The following is a 17734-nucleotide window of genomic DNA, read 5'->3' as shown; positions in this document are numbered from 1 at the left end:
TCACAACGGCCTACTTGACAATGCCGAGCCGCCTTCCAGCCCCCTCCCTGGCCTCCTCTCCTGCCACTCTCCTCCCTGCTCGCTCGACCGCATGGGCTGTCCCTCCATCACACAAGGCATGCTGTCACCTCAGCGCCATGGCAGGAGCTCTGGTTTCCTCTGCTGAAACGCTTCCTCTCCGCTCGCGAACTCATTAATTCCCTCACATGTCCCCAATCTTCACTTAAATGCTGTTTGCTCAATGAGGCTCACCTGACCACCCCATTGAAAACAGCAACCTCATTCCAATCCTACGGATGGCCCTCATGCTGTGCTAGTAGCTTTTCTGCCCATGCCACTGATCACCTACTAACATGCTTTGAAATCTCCTTAAAAGTGTCAGGTTTGTTGTTTATGGATTGTCTCTCTCCTCTGTAAACACCTTGTAACTTCTTGTTCACTGATGAAACCCCTAAAAGGGTGTCTGGCATATAATAAATGAGTGAATCTGGATGATAAGGTCACTGGTCAATTTTTTTTTATTCCGATACTTCTCTGCATGACAAAAAGAAGCCACAAAGGACACAGAAATCTTCAGAGCCATCTGAATGCGAAGAGGGACAGAGCACTGCTTGGTCAGCTGTCTCCTTCTCCCTGAGCCAGCAATTCAAAGATTCAGGCACACGTTTATACTTACTTGGAAAAAATGAACACGGGCCTCCCACTCTGCATGATCCAATTATAGTTCCAATAAAATAACAGCCGATAATTACCAGGGGCTCACAGGGACAGCTCTAAGTGCCTGAACATCTGACTCCCCGGTCCTGTCAACAACTGGATGCAGCAGGCACTGGGTTTATCTCCATCCCATAACAGATGAAGAGCGAGGACCCAGGATTTGAACCACGTGATCAGACTTCAGCATCCGTTTTCTTAACCACATGTCTGCTTCCTCTCAACAATGAGATAAACCAGATACCTGACAACCTTGCTCAAACTAAGCCCAAGCACACTCCGAACGTTATGAATCCCAAACCTTTCTTGAAGGTACAGAGCACAGGGACATAAGGTTCTCACCAGGTATCCTCCAAGAAAGGCAGGGACGAGCACTTGAATTCTCTGGTTTTGACAAACCAAGCACTTCGCAGGCAGAGAGATGGACTCTAGGACCCAGAGAGTCCTCTTGCTGTCCAACTTTATAGTCATTCGATGGCTGCAACACCAAAGCAGATTCCCCCAAATAAACTCTTTATGCATTATACACAAGAACATTTAAATAGCCCCTCTGATGGCTGCGAGTGAGTCCAGTTTGAGCCAGACTAACCTCATTTCCCTTTTGAGTAGGGTTATTAGACTGGGAGATCAAAGGAATGCTACAGACATATGGTATCTTGATTTCAGCAAACCATTTGACAATCACTCATGATGATAGATCTTGTGGGCAACGTGGAGAAATGTGGTTTGAATGGGAAGGTGGGGGGAGCATTCAGGGCTGCTGCAACAATGGTACCCAAGGAACAGCGATTAACAGACGTCAACTTGGAGGGATGCTGTTAGTACTGCCTGCCAGTGGGCTCTGGCCTTGAGTCCATCTGAACATTAATTTTATCAAAGATGTGGGTGATGGGCTAGAATCATGTTTATGATGTCTGCAGAGAGCAGACTGCTGTGGGCAGTAGCTGACACATTGAATCAAGATTTTAAGCCATCAGCACTGATTGGAAATGAAAGAGCAAAGCAAGCAAGATTCAATTTAACAGAGACAATGGGGGAGTCTTGTGAAATTTAAGTTCAAAAATACCAACTACATAAATGGAACAGAGGAAGCCACGGGTAAAAGAACTGCCACCATAAAGGATAGGGGTTTGTTGGGCATAAGAGCAATCATGCAGCAGCAGTGTCCTGCAAATGGTTAAAGCAACAAGGGCCACCTTAGTCCTAGGGGGATATCAGACAGAGAAAGGAACAGGTACACTTCTGCTCGCCACCTGTGGCAGGGGGCAACCAGAGTAGAGGGGACAGGAAACTCGGCATCAAGAGTCCTGGCTGAAGGAACTAAAGTTGTTTCATCTGGGATGAAGAAAACTTAGAAGTGACAATAATAGTCACCTCTAGACACTTAATGATGTCCTGGAAAAGAGATGATAAGCAGATTCCATATGGCTCCAGACAACAGATCAGGACTAAAAGGCAGGCACTGCCAAAAGACAGATTTAGTCTCAGTGTAGGTAATGACTGCTTTAGAGTGGTAACTCTCCAGTAACAAAGTTGGGATGTGGGTGGCCTTTCCTAGGAATCTTGGAGGGCACAGAAAGTCAATGGGCTTCCACTTGGGACATCTTTAAAAAGAGTCCCACCTTGGGTGGGCAGTTGGATGTGATGGATGCTAAGGTCTTTCCCAACTCTAAGATCCCAAGACTCTCCAACTCTTGTTAACTTCATTTTATTCTTGGTTAACTTTGAGAGTCCCTTGGACTGCAAGATCAAACCAGTCCATCCTAAAGGAAATCAACCCTGAATATTCATTGGAAGGAATGATGCTGAAGCTGATGCTCCAGTACTTTGGCCACCTGATGCAAAGAGCCGACTCATCGGAAAAGTCCCTGATGCTTGGAAAGATTGAGGGCAGGAGGAGAAGAGGACAACACAGGATGAGATGGTTGGATTGCATCAGTGACTCGATGGACATGAGTTTGAGCAAGCTCCAGGAGTTGGTGATGGACAGGGAAGGCTGGCGTGCTGCAGTCCATGGGGTCACAAAAAGTCAGACACAACTGAGCAACTGAATGACAACAGTTTTGAAGGACTTAGATGTTTCATAATTAAGTGATTTTTCATCATATGGATGATCAGGTCCTCAGAAGCTCTATTTCAGTACACTCAAACCTTCTCATGTTCTCACGCCTGTCTTAGTCATTTACAAAGATGAGCTAGACAGGATCTCTGCCCTTTGTGGGCTTACAGTCTGCTTAGGAGGGTTCGCCAAAACCTAATTTCAACAAATTTAGACCTTAGAATGGGAGCTTTACATTCAGAAACCATTCTTACCTCATTATCTTCTGTTTTAACTTGTTATCAAGATGTGATTCATGAGGAATTCTTGATGCGAAAAGAACTTTCAAGAGGTTTTGTGACTGAGGGTTTCTTCTGGGGATACTCTTCCCATGATTGTTTTTAAGTGTCTCACAAAATCTTGTGGTTCACGGTTTTTATTAGAGTAAAAATAAATTCAACTGAACTATCGAAACAAAATTCCAACTACGTTTAAAACTGTCTTTGTTCTAAAATTTCAAAATATTGGAAATTCCCTGGTGGTCCAGTGGTTACGACTCAGCACTTCCACTGCCATGGGCCTTGGTTCAATCCCTGGTCAGAAAACTAAGATCCTGAAACCCACAAGAGTGGCAAAAAAAAAAATTCAAAATCAGTGGATCTTTAAGATGTTTGGGCTAACACGGGACAACAGGAAAGATGTCATGTATAATTGGAACTTAAAGGTGATGACCATTATAGACAAGAAGCCCTGAGATTGAAGATGTGTCTGAGTGCTTCTGTGGAATTTACACTTTCCTGATGGCATTGTGTAGAAAACACTTCCACAAACACAAAGAGAGAAATCTTTACTGTTACCATCTTAGAAATATCAGCCCAACAGAATCACAATTATTTCCTAGGTAAAATAGTTTGGTAGTTTTGATTTAAAAGCCCAATTCAGTACAAGAAAAGTCTAAAAAGAAATGTGTTGCTGTTACTGGTTATGAGGAAGTTATACCCATGGATTATTAACCTTTGAAAGATTGCTTTCTTCTCGGTTGCTCCATGAGAGGTTTTAAAGCAGCTTTCAGTAGAGCTGTTCGGATTCCATAATGTCTCAGAAAAACTTGCTGAGTAGAGCCAGGAGGAAAAGACACCTAACCACAGCGCAGAAAACATCCCTCCCCCCCACCACCAAAAAAAAACAAAAAAACACATGAACCAGACTGTAAAGGGGTTTTGTGAGTGGTAGAATGAACAGAATGGGGAGGAAAGGGATCATCCTTCCAAAAGCAGGCTGAACCCATGATGAGCATTGCCATACCAAACCCAAATGAACGACTCACCCCAAGTGTTACTTCTTAGACTACTTCTGGCTTTAGCAGTTTGGGGCTCAGCTGTGGCTGAGATTATGTATTCCAAATAGGTAGCATGGATCTCTTGGGGCCATCACTGGCCCAATTCCACAGGAAAACAAAGGGTACTCTCAAAGGCTGGCTGACAGAACACTGAGGAAATGATGGAGTATGTCTTCATCATTGTAGGCCTGAGTTTGCTTTGTGCCCCTTCTCACTTTTGAAGTACTGAAGACCTCCTCCCACCCCAATAAGAGGTTCAAACTGTGAGCCCACTTAAGGGTGGTAGGTTATATCCAGACCCACCACTGAGCGTCTGGAAGGGTGTGCCCATGTGGCAAATGTAATAATCCTCAGGAAAGAAGTTTAGGGAAAAAGAAAGAGAAGTGTGACCTCTACCATACTCTCGGTCCCAGGTCTTCACCTTCACAGTTCAAAGATTACACAGACTGTTCTGGCATGGGCTCTCCCAGACCTTATAAGCACAAGTGCAAGCTCAAGGGCAAGAAGGTTTTATGGGCATTGACCCCAGGGAGCACCCATAGGTAAGAGATGGGGAAAAGAAGGCAGAGCATACACAGTGTGTCTGAGACACGTCACCACGGTGAGCAACTACAGCTCAGTCCTCTGGTGAACTCTGAGAGATGGTACAGAACATGCCTTGGAGCTCTCTCATCCAAGGGGCAAGGAAGCAGGGCCATGGTCCCCCAGTGTCCTATCCATAACTGGTTGAGTACTGCTTCAGGGGCATTAACTCACTGGCACTTCTGGATTGCCCTCTGTGCAGGGCCTAGCATGGTCCATCAGGCAGGAAAAAAAAAAAAGAAGCCCCAGGCACAGTCACAGGAGTTAGCAGTAAGCAGCCTTCAGAATCTGAGAAGGCAATGGCACCCCACTCCAGTATTCTTGCCTGGAAAATCATGGATGGAGGAGCCTGGTAGGCTGCAGTCCATGGAGTCGCAAAGAGTCGGACACGACTGAGCGACTTCACTTTCACTTTTCACTTTCATGCATTGGAGAAGGAAATGGCAACCCACTCCAATATTCTTGCCTGGAGAATCCCAGGAACAGAGGAGCCTAGTGGGCTGCCGTCTATGGGGTCACACAAAGTCAGACGCGACTGAAGTGACTTAGCAGCAGCAGCAGCCTTCAGAATGAGAGGTGAGAGCTGAAGGAATCTAGCAGAGCACCCACACAGTCTGCTGTCCAGAAAGAGAAAAGCTAAGATAAAGGTTAGCACACAGTTCTAGAAAATTCGCAGGTGGAAGGCAGCAAGCAAGGGATCAGGTTCCACTGTACCAAGAAGATGACAATTCCACAGATTAGCAAAGAAAGCACAGAAATGAGCCAGTGAAATGTTACAAAGAGAAAAGCAATATACACATTGGCCTGAAGAACAAGAAAGCCTGGTGACTTAGGTTCCAGTAGAGCTCAGTGTGACTGGACTGGGGTGGAAGGTGGGGAAGGCAGGGAGAGACATGACAAGTGGACAGAAGCATATTGATTTAAACATTGGAACTGCTCTAGATTTGTGTAGCCACTCATGGGAGAAAAGTCTAATGTTTGCAAATACAGTTTGTGCACTCAGACCTGGACCCTAATTCTAGGCTCCAGCACTTTCCAGCTGTTACTACCCAGAGTAAGTTGTTAACTCTCAGTAAAGTAGGAAAATAACAGGACAATAACTCTCATAGAGTCATTGTGAAGATTCAATATGATGATTCATACAATGATCTTAGCACAGGGCTTGACATAGAGCAAAACTCAATGAATGTTAACCAGAAAAATAAAATCAATCCACTCGTTAGATAACAAACATGTCACTGCAGTAAAATGGGGCAATGATGGTCTTTTCAGTATGTGGCAATGGATTAATCCACAGGGAAAAATGCATCTTGCCCCTGCTTCCCACCATGTGTAAATACCAATTCCATGTGAATCATGGATCTAAATGACAAAGTCCAAACAAAAAAACTTCTAGAATATAGAAGAATATCTTCATGACCCTGGGCTTAGTGAAGAATTTAAAAACAAATAAAACCGAGCACAAAGAACACTAACCATAAAGAAAAGGATCCATAAAGCGGATTACATAAAAACAAGAACTTCTGCTCACCAAGAGGCAACACTAAGAGAGTGAGAAGGCACATGACAGAGGGAGGGTAATTGCAACATCTACAGCTCACAAAGAACTTACACCCACAACACACAACAACTCCTACAAGAGAAGGAAAAACACACAAAGAACCTTATTGCAAAATGAAGAACAAATGAGGAAAGGAGAATATTCAAGTGGTCAAAAAATATATGAAAATGTCCTCAATCTCATAAGCTGTCAGTGAAATGCAAATTAAAACCACAGTGAGACTTTTATTAGCTACCCACAGAGTAGCTACAATTAAAAAGACCATACCAGTGTTGGTAAGGACATGGAGCAACTGGAACTTGCATATACTTCTGGGAGTATAAATTGGTACCACCAGTTTAGAAAACTGTTAGGCAGTAGCTACTAAAGCCAAACATATATATCCGCTTTGATCTAGCAATTCCACTTTTAGACATATTCCAAACAATTGTGTACATATATGTGTGTGTGTGTATGTATATATACAATATTCCAAACATAAGCCCACCAGAAAGCACATAGAAAAACATCTGTGGTGATAGCCCTACCCTGGAAATAACCCAAATATTCATCATTAGAACAGACCAACAAATGGTGGTATATGCACACGATGGAATTTTATTCAGCAATGAGAAGGAACAATCTACTGTATATACAACAACATGGAAGACTCTTATAAATATAATATTGGGTGAGGAACACTAGACACTTAAAGGTATATATACTATGTGATTCCACTTACACAAAGTTCAAAAACAGGAAAACCTAATTGACGGAAGAGGTCTGCCCTTGAGGAAGAGGGTAGTGACGGATAAAATGGGCCTTAGGAGGGTGGTTCAAGATACAGCAATGTTTTCTTCCTTGATCTTGGTGATGGTTATGTGAGATGCTCACTTTGTGAAAGTTAACCAAGCTATACATTTATGGTCTGTGCCCTTTTCTGTTGATTTTCCCGATGGCTCAGTGGTAAAGAATTTGCTTGCAAAGCAGGAGCCAGAGGAGATGTGGGTTTGATCCCTGGGTTGGGAGGATCCTCTGGGGGAGGGCATGGCAACACATTCCAGTATTCTTCCCTGGAGAATCCCATGGACAGAGAAGTGTGGTGGGCTACAGTCCACAGGGTCACAAAGAGTTGGACACAACTGAGTGACTTAGCATGAATTTTCAGCTTCAATATAAAAAGTACTTTAAGACTCAGAAACTAAATACAATCACTGCTACTGCTAAGTCACTTCAGTCATGTCCAACTCTGTGCGACCCCATAGACGGCAGCCCAACAGGCTCCCCCGTCCCTGGGATTCTCCAGGCAAGAACACTGGAGTGGGTTGCCATTTCCTTCTCCAATGCATCAAAGTGAAAAGTGAAAGTGAAGTCGCTCAGTCATGTCCGACCCTCAGCGACCCCATGGACTGCAGCCTTCCAGGCTCCTCCATCCATGGGATTTTCCAGGCAAGAGTACTGGAGTGGGGTGCCATTGCCTTCTCCAAAATACAATCAACAGCAACCCAAAAGCCAATGTCATTCAAATGTCTCAGGATGAACAGTTTGGGATTGAGCCCCATGAAATAATTCCAAAATCTCCAGTTTTAGTGACCAAAAAGCTGGACTGAGTCCATGTTTATGACCGTAAGTCTCAGAAGGCTCTCCATACAGCCAGGGAACCCCTCCATACTTCTTTCCTGCATCCACATTCCCTTCCTGAGACAGCACTAATGCCTTGTCCTCTCTCCTCACATTACCAACACCCTCTCAACTGATGATCTCTCCAAGAAAGTCAGAGAAAAGAGATGGAATTGGGTAAGAACACCCCATCCCACTGCTACCAGTTCACCAGTCCACCTGTCCCTTTGCCCATATCTGTCATCTTCTCTCCAGTTCCTATGGGCAACAGTGCTCTGATCCCTTTCCCTCTCAGCCTCTCAAGGACTTCCATAATTGTCCAGTTCTTTCTCCAGCATCATCAATTCTTCCCTCTACATGGAATCTAAACATGCCTCAATATCAACACCTTTTATGAAAATCTCCCTGGGCCCTCTATTCCCCTCCAGCCACGGCCCCATTCCTCCCCTACCTTCAGAGCAACACTCCTTACAAGAGCTGTCTGTGCTTGCTCTCTCCTCTTCCACTTCTCCTGTTCTCTTCATCCCCTCTTATGTGGCCTTCCTCTCTACCCCTCCATTGAAATGGCACTTAGCAGGGCCACTCATTGCTAACAAGGTACCAGACTCAATGGTCTTACATCAGCACTTGTCTTCCTCTCAGAAGCATTTGACCAAAACGATTCCCCTTCCATTCCTGAGACACCTCCTCGTGGCTTCCATCATACCACTCTCCTGATTTTCCTTCTAGCTTGCTCACTGCTCTTTCTTCTTTACTAAACTTTTGAAGTTGGACTGCCCTAGGATAAGTCTTGGCCCCCTTTTCTTTACTCTCTACCTGGTCCTGAGCTCCAGGGTTTCACATATCATCTCTGCCCTTACATCTTGCATCTGCATCTCCAGCCTGGACCTCTCTCTTGAGTTCTGAATTCACACATCTAATTGTCTTAGACACAAGCATCTCATGTTAACATAGCACAAACAGAAAAGTATCAGTTCCATTCTCCCCTACCCCAACCATAAAAGATCTACTCTTCCACAGACCTTACCCGTTTTTGGAAATGGACCTTCTATAAGCTATTTAAGGAAAAAAAAACCCACTAGGAGTCATCCATAATAATTATTATTATTTTCTGCTCTTATACCCTGTAACCAATCCAATTGGTAAGTCCTGTCAATTCTATTTGCAAAATGAATTTACAATCTGAGCCTTTCTCACTGTCTACTGAGTCCCAGCCATGGTCACCACTTGCACCGTCTAACTGGTCTACCAGCCTCCAGACTTGCCTCCAGAGTGACTTTGCTGAAGTGTGTGTCAGATGATGTCACCCCTGCAAAAACCACCCCAGCTTGTCTCAGGGCAACAGGAAGAAGCTATCCAAGGATGAAGCAGCATGGAGAATGGTGATATGGGTGGAAAGGCTACACAGGGGTATGGAGGCACCCAGACACATTCAAGGGGGGAAGAAAAGGGAAGTCCGATCACTTTTAGGCTTCCTCTTCCTTTGAAACTCCCTTAGGCTTTGAGCAATGCTGAAGGGAGATGCATAACATAGCAAATGCCACTGGTTCTCCACCCACAAACAGCCCCTTTCCCCTTCCCAGGCGACCCCTGCAGACATTCCCAAACACGACACAGACATTGTATTTTAAATATTTATTTACTTGGCTACACGAAGTCTAAGTTGCAGCATGCAGGATCTTCACATCTAAAAGGTCCCGCATGCCACACCACAGACTTTTGACACCTCTCTGCATGGCCCAGGAGCCTGCTGAGCCCACACCTGGGGTGGGTCTCAGAAGCCAGGGAGTTCAGGCTCCAGGTGTTCTCCATCAGTGAGTGCTGAAAGTTGATGGATAAATACTCCAGCCTCCTCATTTCTCAGCGGAACACTTTCAGGTGTGTGCTGGATTGAACCCCAGTTGCCCACTCCCCCACTCCCTCCCTGTGCTTCATGGGATCCCCTCTCAAAGAAACTCCTTGCACAGAAATCTTTGTCTCCACCTCTGCACACTGAGAAACCCAAATTAAGACACAATACTGTGCTTTTCCTCCCAAAGCTAATGCCTTTATGACATCAAACAGGAACAATGTCATCCTAAATTTATGTGGACAAGAGAAGAGAGAGGTATGGGTACAAAGCATGGAGATCACATTTTAGAAAAATGTAAAAATAATAGGAGATTCTAAGCCTATCCCTTTTATTATATGAGCCCCATCTTTATTCAAGTATAAATACACATAAACAGAGTATGAAAGAAAGTGAAAAGTGAAAGTAGTCAGTCGTGTCTGACTCTTTGTGACCCTATGGACTGTAGCCCACCTGGCTCCTCTGTCCATGGAATTCTACAAGCAAGAATACTGGAGAGGGTTGCCATCCCCTTCTCCAGGGGATCTTCCCGACCCAGGGACTGAACCCGGGTCTCCCGCATTGTGGGCAAATTCTTTACCAGCTAGGCCACCAGGGAACTGCCTAAACAGAGTATATGTTCATCATATGTTCATCACTTGTAGGCACACACCAAAAATCCCCTTTTCTTCATTAACCATTAGTCTGTACTCCAACCAGTGTAAAGGATTGTATTAAATTCTGGGTACATAACTACCCACCTCTGCCTCTAAAGAAAAAAGGGAGAAAACTCATTCTCTCCAGTGTTGAGTTTCACTTATGAGAAATCTCATTTAAGGGGCAGTGTGTGTGACACACACACACACACACACACACACACACACACGGGAAATGTATGCACCACTCAACAGTCTGCAAAACTTCCCTCCACTCCTTTTGAAGTGAAATCACCACTCCCCCGACCGCACTCCCTAGATATCAGCGCTGTTGAAAGTGAAGGGCCTGTCCCTGCTGTGTGGTTTGGGGTAAAAAAGGAGGTAGGATTAAAGCGCTCATTTCAAGTCCCAAAAGTAAAATACGACTTGGCCCACGGCAGTCCTAATTCTTTCCAGAACTCATCCCCGGAATTGCCCTTTAAACAACCAGTCATTAACCCAACTCCGGGTCTTTTATAGCTGCGAAAACCGATCGCGCACATCATTTATTCATTACGCTTATTATTATTGTTATTGCAGAAAGCAGCGAATTCCCGGGCCAGGGTTCAAAGGGGTTTTACTTTATTTTATTTTGGGGAAGGAAGGCAGTGCTCGAGCGGGAAGGGTTGGTTAGAAGGCTGGGCCAGGTTGCAGGGCAGAGGTGCCCGGAAGTCCCCGGGGAAGAATGCCGAGAGCGCCCCCGCCCCGCGCGCTCAGTGGCCACCGCGCACCGGCGCAGCTGCTGCAGCAACCGGGGAAGCTTCTTATGTAAGTCGGAGGCGCTGACATCACCTTCGCTGTGAGCGTCGCAGCCGCTGAACTAGGCGCCAAAGGACCGGCATGCTAGCCTAGGGCCCCCGCCCACCGTCCGCTCGGTTCTAAATGACTCCGACACCTCCTGATTTGGCCAACAGTGCGCCAGGGGACCCTCCTGAGCGCCAGAATTACATTTATTGGGAGCCCTGGGATGTCGCAAGAGTGAAGTTAACAGGCAGCAAAGGTGCTCAGGGGTCTTGCACACGCGGGTGAAATTGGATGATAGTACACGTTGGGGTGGGGGGTGGGAGCGGGGCGCGGAATACCTCCAAGATTCTTGGAGGGAAGATGGCATAGAGAGTCATTCAGTAGGAACCCTGTTGTGGTCAGGCCAGGAGAGATGCCCAAGGGTCTCCTCGACCTCCCCAGGGTCCAGGACACTTCTCCCTCCACGCCCCTCCCAGGCCACAAGGCTGGAGCAGAGCACTTCGGAGTTCACTCTGGGAGGCGTGCGGCGCCGCGCTATGGCGCACACAAGCACAGGGCACAAGTCCGGAGCTCGGTGCAGCCCCTGAGGTCACAAGAGGGCCCAAACTGGCACAGCGTAGCAGAAGCTCTAAAAGGCCACTTCTCGAGCCCCCCCCCGCCCCCCCCACGCCAAGCACGCACTGGGATGGGGGTGGGAGGACTACACAGGGCTCAGGACGGGCTGCTGGAAACCACAGAAGTAGCACCAACCCTCTGCCTCCCGAGGAGGGACAGAGAAATCGAGCCCCAGAAGTCAATGACAGGCCCCTCTGCCTTCTCTGTCCCCATAAATGCTCCCTCTCAGTCCACCGCTGCCTTTGAGGTCAGAGACCGCCCCCTTTAACTTTCTCCCCTGGCGTCTGCATCCCTCACCCGAACTCTGGGAGGACTGGGGTGAGTCCCAGGGGAGGGGAGGGATGGGGAAGCAAGAGTAAGGTGTAAACCGCAGCAGGCGCGGCGCCGCGGGGTTGGGATTGCGGCGACCGCGGAGGGCGCGAGGGCGCGGCGCCGGAGCGAGCGCTAGGCGGGCGGACCGCGCGGGTACTCACGCACTGCCTCCTGCTTGGGGTCCAGCGTGCCGAGCACGCGCTGCACGCCGCCGAGCTTGCCCTGCAGCGCCCAGACGCGACGGTGGGTGAGCTGGATGTCGCTCTCGAGCTCCTGGAAGAGACTGCACGCGTGCCGGGCCACGTCCGAGAGCTGCCGGAGGACGCGGGCCAGCGCCGCGTTGCTGACCGCGCACAGGTCGAGCATGAGCAACACCGCGGTGGCTGCCGCTGAGGACGCCTCGCCAGCCACGGACGCCGCCTCCAGGACCCCTGCCACGCTCTCCTCACCCGCCGCGGGCGCCTCTCCGTGCGGTGGCGGCGCCTGGTCGGTTGGCGAGGGCAGTGGCGGCCCAGGAGGCGCGGGGGGTGCGCGGGGAGGATCCTCTGGCCCCGGCGCCACGGCCTCGTCCCGTCGGCCGGGCAGCTGCAGGGGCGGCGGCGGCGGCGGCGGTTCTGCGCTGCCTCCGATCGCGTCCTCCGCCGGGTCAGGCGCCGGGCGTCGCTGCCGGCACAGCCACTGCGGCTCCACGATCCGCTTGGCGAAAGGCATCCCGCGCAGCCGGGCCGCGACTTTCCGGTCTCCTCAAAGCGCCCCTGGCGAGCGGGGAAGCGGACGCGCCCACCTGGGTGGAGAGGCGGCTGGAGTCCGGCAAAGGTGCGTTCGGGCAGTCTAGATACGCAGGGGACTCCTTGCTCACCTGGCTTCCTCCTGTTCCCCGCCCTCCCCCTAGCAAATCAGTCCAGCCGGCCCGTGCACCGTTCCCTGAGTAGGATGACAAGCACGGGGCGCAGAAATCCCGGGGCGCGCCTAGGCTCTCCTCACTTGCTTCCAACCCGGGTCGGCTGGCTCAGCTCCATCATTCCTGCGCTCGCCGCCGCCGCCGCCCCGGCCGCTACCGCCGCCACCGCCTATATAAATGGGCGTGTGTGTATGTGTGTGTGTGTGTATGTGTATGCGCGCGCGAGTACGCGCACGCGCGTGTGTCTGGGTGGGTGGGTGGGTGTGAGTGTGTGCGCGCGCCTCAGTTTGAAAGTACCCCGGCACAGGCCTCTCCCCGCGCGCCTGTCGGCCGCTCCGGGGAGCAATTGCGCCCGGGATCTCTCGCCCTCTCTGGGCGGGGAGGTGGTTTCGGAAAGGCGCTTTGAAAACCCGGAGAGAGGAATCTGCCTCCAGCCCAGGCGCAGGAGGCGGCGCGGGGGCGGCGGGGCGGACGCTGGGCAGGGGAGGGGAAGGGGGAGAGGCCGGGGCGAGGGGGCGCAGCGCCCTGTGCGGCCGCTGGGAGTCACTGGTGGCCTCACCTCTCCAGGCTTGTTCTGATGCAAAGATACTTCCTCGCCTCGGTGGGGTTAGGATTGAGACTGTTAGCGTGGTGGGGGCGGGGAGTCCTCAAGTTGGGGTTGGGGGTGTAAGGGCGGAAGGAGGGTGGGGTATTGGGGATGCAGCAGCTTTGACGTGTTGGAGCAAGTTGCTTCGCCAAATTCCAGCTCTGAGCACGTCCTTTGCGTTCCTAGCAGGGAAAACTGGGCTGCCCCTCAGAGTGCATCCTGGTGTGGCCAGACTGGCAAACGTGCTGGCTTATACCCCTTCCTGGGTATTCGTCTGCCGCTGGGCTGGACCAGGACTCTATAAGAACATCATGAATGAGACCCAAACCACCCATGTGCAAAACCCCAGAAAACTGCTTGCAGAACTCATTGACACGTCAGGTGGGATAAACCAGATTACCTCCCTGTCACCCTACTCTGCTGATCACACACAGGGATGTTAAAGCTCTCCATCACAGAGCGTGTATGTGTATTCTGTAAATACACATATTTACAGAAGATTCACAGAAGAAAATAGTTTCCCCCTCTGGTTAACTGAAAGGTGTAATTTCTAAAAAGGCATGTACAGTATTTCAATTGCACCAGTCTAAGGCTGGATGCTGTCAGCCTAAAAGCTAAAAAAGAGTTTGAGAAATGTTAATAAAATGCATGCCTTCATCTCTCCAAAAAGAATACTGTAAAAATATTTTTTTTATTTTAAAGCCACAATCCAGATCTTGGGAATGCAGACTTCATTTCATGTGTCTAAAGAGAACATGGAAAAAATATGTTTTATGGCAACAATAAAGCCCTCCAGACCTGTGGTGGGGTCTCCTCTCCACTCTCCCTGCCTTTAGCAGCAGCCTGCATAAGGCCTCACGCTCGGCACTCTAGACGGGCTCACACTTCAGTTATAAAGGCTTCAACAGACATCCCTCTCCTACCTCAGAAAATAACATTTTTGTCGAGAGAGTGTCCTTGTTCATAAAAGATCCAGGCTGAGGATGTGGGGGTAAAAGAACATGATGTCTTCAAGGTACCCATGGAAGTGGTTCAGTAGCAACAAGAAGAATGATGGTGATAATGTATATGGACAAAGAAGGAAAAAAAGAAAAAAGGACAAAATGTGCAAAATAGTGAGTCTAGATAAAGGGCATATTGGGATTCATGGTACATTTCCTTAAACTTTGAGTTTGTTTCCAAATAAAAAGTGAAAAAAGAATATTCTGGAAAAGCATCTTTTGGGAGTTTGTGTTTTTGTTTTTGTTTTTTTTTATCTCACAAATCTAAAGAGCTTAGAGCTGGCTGTTTTCAAATTCAGCTTGACTTTTTAAATATGTTCACAATTCTGAACATGAGTTCTTCTAGGTAGCCAAGCCACCCGCTCCTCCCTAAACACTGAGGCAGAAAGAATAATGAGGGTATGTAAAAGCATCCAGTTAGGGGGCCTTGCAATGGGTCTGCCCCACATCTCACTGCCCCTCCCCTGGCACTGCCCTAGTCCTAGCCTTCAGGGGCCAGTGCTTCGAGGCCAGCAGGACATGACCAGGGTGGGGTCTCATTCCTAAGGGGAGCTTTGGATTATTGGGGAATTCCTTCCTTGGCCCTGACCACCAGACAGAGGTGATTGAAGAGGAGGACAGAAAGTCCCATGGGGAGGGGAAGCTGTCCTCCAGGCCCAGGAGGAGTAGAATTCCAGGAAGTAATTAAGTTCTAGAGCAGGCTAGCTACCTTGGTGTCTGCCCCAAAGCAGTCAGCCGAGTCAGGACTTCAAAACGATTCAAAGTACAGTTCGGCTGTGTGAAAAGGGAAACTTTTTGTCATCTCCTGGACTCCTGCTCATGTGCTAAATGAAGCCACGTGGACAAAATAAAAAGCTCTGATTGTGGCTATTGATCTCCTTCATTCTCAGTGCCCCCCCCCCCTCCAAAACGTCCTCTGGTAGCCTGCAGGGACCTCTCAAGGTCACTTCAGCATTTTCTTCTTGATAGGTGTGAAGGATAGCTTTCCTTTCAAAGTCACCAAAAATAAAACTAATACAAATTAAAATATGCATTCATACCGGTGGGCTGATGTCTTTCTCAGTCCACTGGAAGGTGTGAATAAAGGCACTTTTAGAGAAGTGATTGTTAGGCTTCCCAGACACTGTCTAAATAAAAACTGTGTGCTAGCTTTGCAAGGGCAGCTTCAGACCACCTCGGGCCTCACTGTATCCCTCTCACTTCAAGCTGCACCCCCACCCCCGTCCCACCCCTCAGCCACAGTTTTAGTTTGGTTCCTACTTCATAGAACTGAAACACTGAAATCATGTCATCATGAGGGGTGCATGAATATTCTTTGTGCCAATGAATTTTCCATACACCGAGGAGCTGTTGCTCTTTTTCAAATCTCAGATTGCCCCATTTGACTCCAAGTTTTCCCACAAAAATCTCTGATGAAAACAAGATTGACATCTGAAGCCAGACTGTTACATCTACTTATGTGCGTGTTCATCTCTCTGGATCATGATCCCCTCCCCCCACGCCCATGTACACATATTTATCACCAAGAGCTTGCAGCCAAAAGGGAAAGAAAGGAGGCATTTAAAAATGACCCCACTGCCGAAGTCCCAGGAGTCATTCATGCAGCTCAAAGGCCAGCACAATCCGCCCATAAACTTAAATGTTCGGTCAGTATAAACCTTATGCCGTTATAAAATGAACGAAGCATACTGTGTCAGCACACCCCCCAGTTACACTCATGCCTGTGGCAGTCCAGGGGGGCCGCGGGCTTTGCTGAAGGAAAGGACTGGCATGGAGGGGCCACCCAGCCCCTTGGCCTCCAGCCTGGCTAGCCTCGCACTCCGCAGAGCCGTCAGCAAGCAGCCCTGGAACCTCACAAGCAACCAAGCAGAAATTCCCAAAAAATTCTTCACCGAAAACGTCTGTTCTGTTTCAAATACACCGGCATAGATGCTGCACCGCCATTATTTATACTTGAAAAATATTTCTTTTGTCCAAGAAATTCCAGGAGACACATGGGCTTGTTAGAATAACCATGTAATTATAGGGACTGGAGTCTCCCTCCCTCCACTCAGTAGCACCTATTCCTCACAGAATCACTTTCATTCACTCCTGAAAGTCCTGCCACTAAGTAAAAAGCTATTAAATAAAAAACATTTTCAGTCAGTTTACTGGTCAAAATTATGAGCCTCCCATCTCAAGCCAAGTTACCTGAACCATTTTGCAATAGGAACATCTATCAAGTTTACATAAGGAAAAAGCAACAATTGGGAAGTAAATGAATGTGGTTTGTCCATAAAACGTAATGTGAAGATATTTTGTAGTGGGGGTGCCTCCAACTTGCCAAAGGTAGAAGCACAGATTTCAGAGTCTGGAGCACAGGCTGGAGAATAAAGGAGAAGCTGCCATTCTTGGGAAACTACTGGAGAGTCATATGGTTCACATTCAAGCAGAACACTTTTTGGAGCTCACGGTTATCCTATACTCAAACTGCACCCACAAATAAAGTTAGAGCACAGAAGAACACCTTGAGGGCAAAAGAAAAGCTGAAGATGAGAGAGCCGTGAAACACATGGGAAGAGGCATCCGCACGGCCACAGGAAAGGCTGCAGAAGATATTACTGGCCTCTCTCTCCACATCAGGGCTCCCAGGGATCTTCTCCCCAGTGCTGTTATTTGCTGAGCTCTGAGATTCCCCAGTTCGCGCTCTCCTTTAGCTGTGCTGGGGCACGGGAGGAAGCCAGCAGCCCATGCTTATACACCGTCCCATTGGAACCAGCGCATTTTCTCCCAGATCTGTGGTTCACAGCATGGACATTATGTCCGAAGCCTTCTTGAATTAGTTTCTGAGACTCAAAAGTTCAAGTTCTTCTAGTTCAAGAACCTCAAATTTGGTCTTATGTACCCATGTTCCCAGGGCTTCCCCAGTGGCTCAGTGGTAAAGAATCTGCCTGGCCAATGCAGGAGACATGGGTTTGATTCCTGGGTCAGGAAGATCCTGGAGAAGGAAAGGGCAACCCACTCCAGTATTCTTGCCTGGGAAACCCCATGGACAGAGGAGCCTGGTGGGCTACAGTCCATGGGGTGGCAAAAGAGACACGACTTAGTGTCTAAACAATAACAATCCATGTTCCCAGGAAACAGCAGAGGGAAAAATTCATTAAATATCAAAATGTGAATCCACCGTACACATAATAAGTTCAGGTACCTGACTATTGACAACTATCATGTGTATAATTT

The 17734-nt window shown here is 48.3% G+C and overlaps 1 protein-coding gene across 35 annotated transcripts in view; it reads right to left on the bottom strand.

The window, feature by feature from the left end:
* The window catches only part of NHS (NHS actin remodeling regulator), a 505180-nt gene that overhangs the window by 336632 nt on the left and 150814 nt on the right, over window positions 1-17734 (bottom strand). For 3 of the 35 annotated variants that reach the window (XM_055564133.1, XM_055564136.1, XM_055564147.1), the window contains exon 1: window positions 677-1675. The exons of 12 other annotated variants lie outside the window; for them this stretch is intronic. The gene's annotated coding sequence lies outside the window, so the exon portion shown is untranslated. Of the gene's footprint in view, window positions 1-4; window positions 230-676; window positions 1676-17734 lie in introns of those variants that run through there. 20 more of the 35 variants (XM_055564131.1, XM_055564144.1, XM_055564160.1 and 17 more) reach the window with 14 other exon arrangements.

Source organism: Bubalus kerabau, chromosome X (assembly GCF_029407905.1).
Source record: "Bubalus kerabau isolate K-KA32 ecotype Philippines breed swamp buffalo chromosome X, PCC_UOA_SB_1v2, whole genome shotgun sequence".
In the NCBI taxonomy this organism is placed as follows: Eukaryota; Metazoa; Chordata; class Mammalia; order Artiodactyla; family Bovidae; genus Bubalus; species Bubalus kerabau.
The sequence above is the reverse complement of the archived record's forward strand: the minus strand, read 5'-3'. Positions and strand labels throughout refer to the sequence as shown.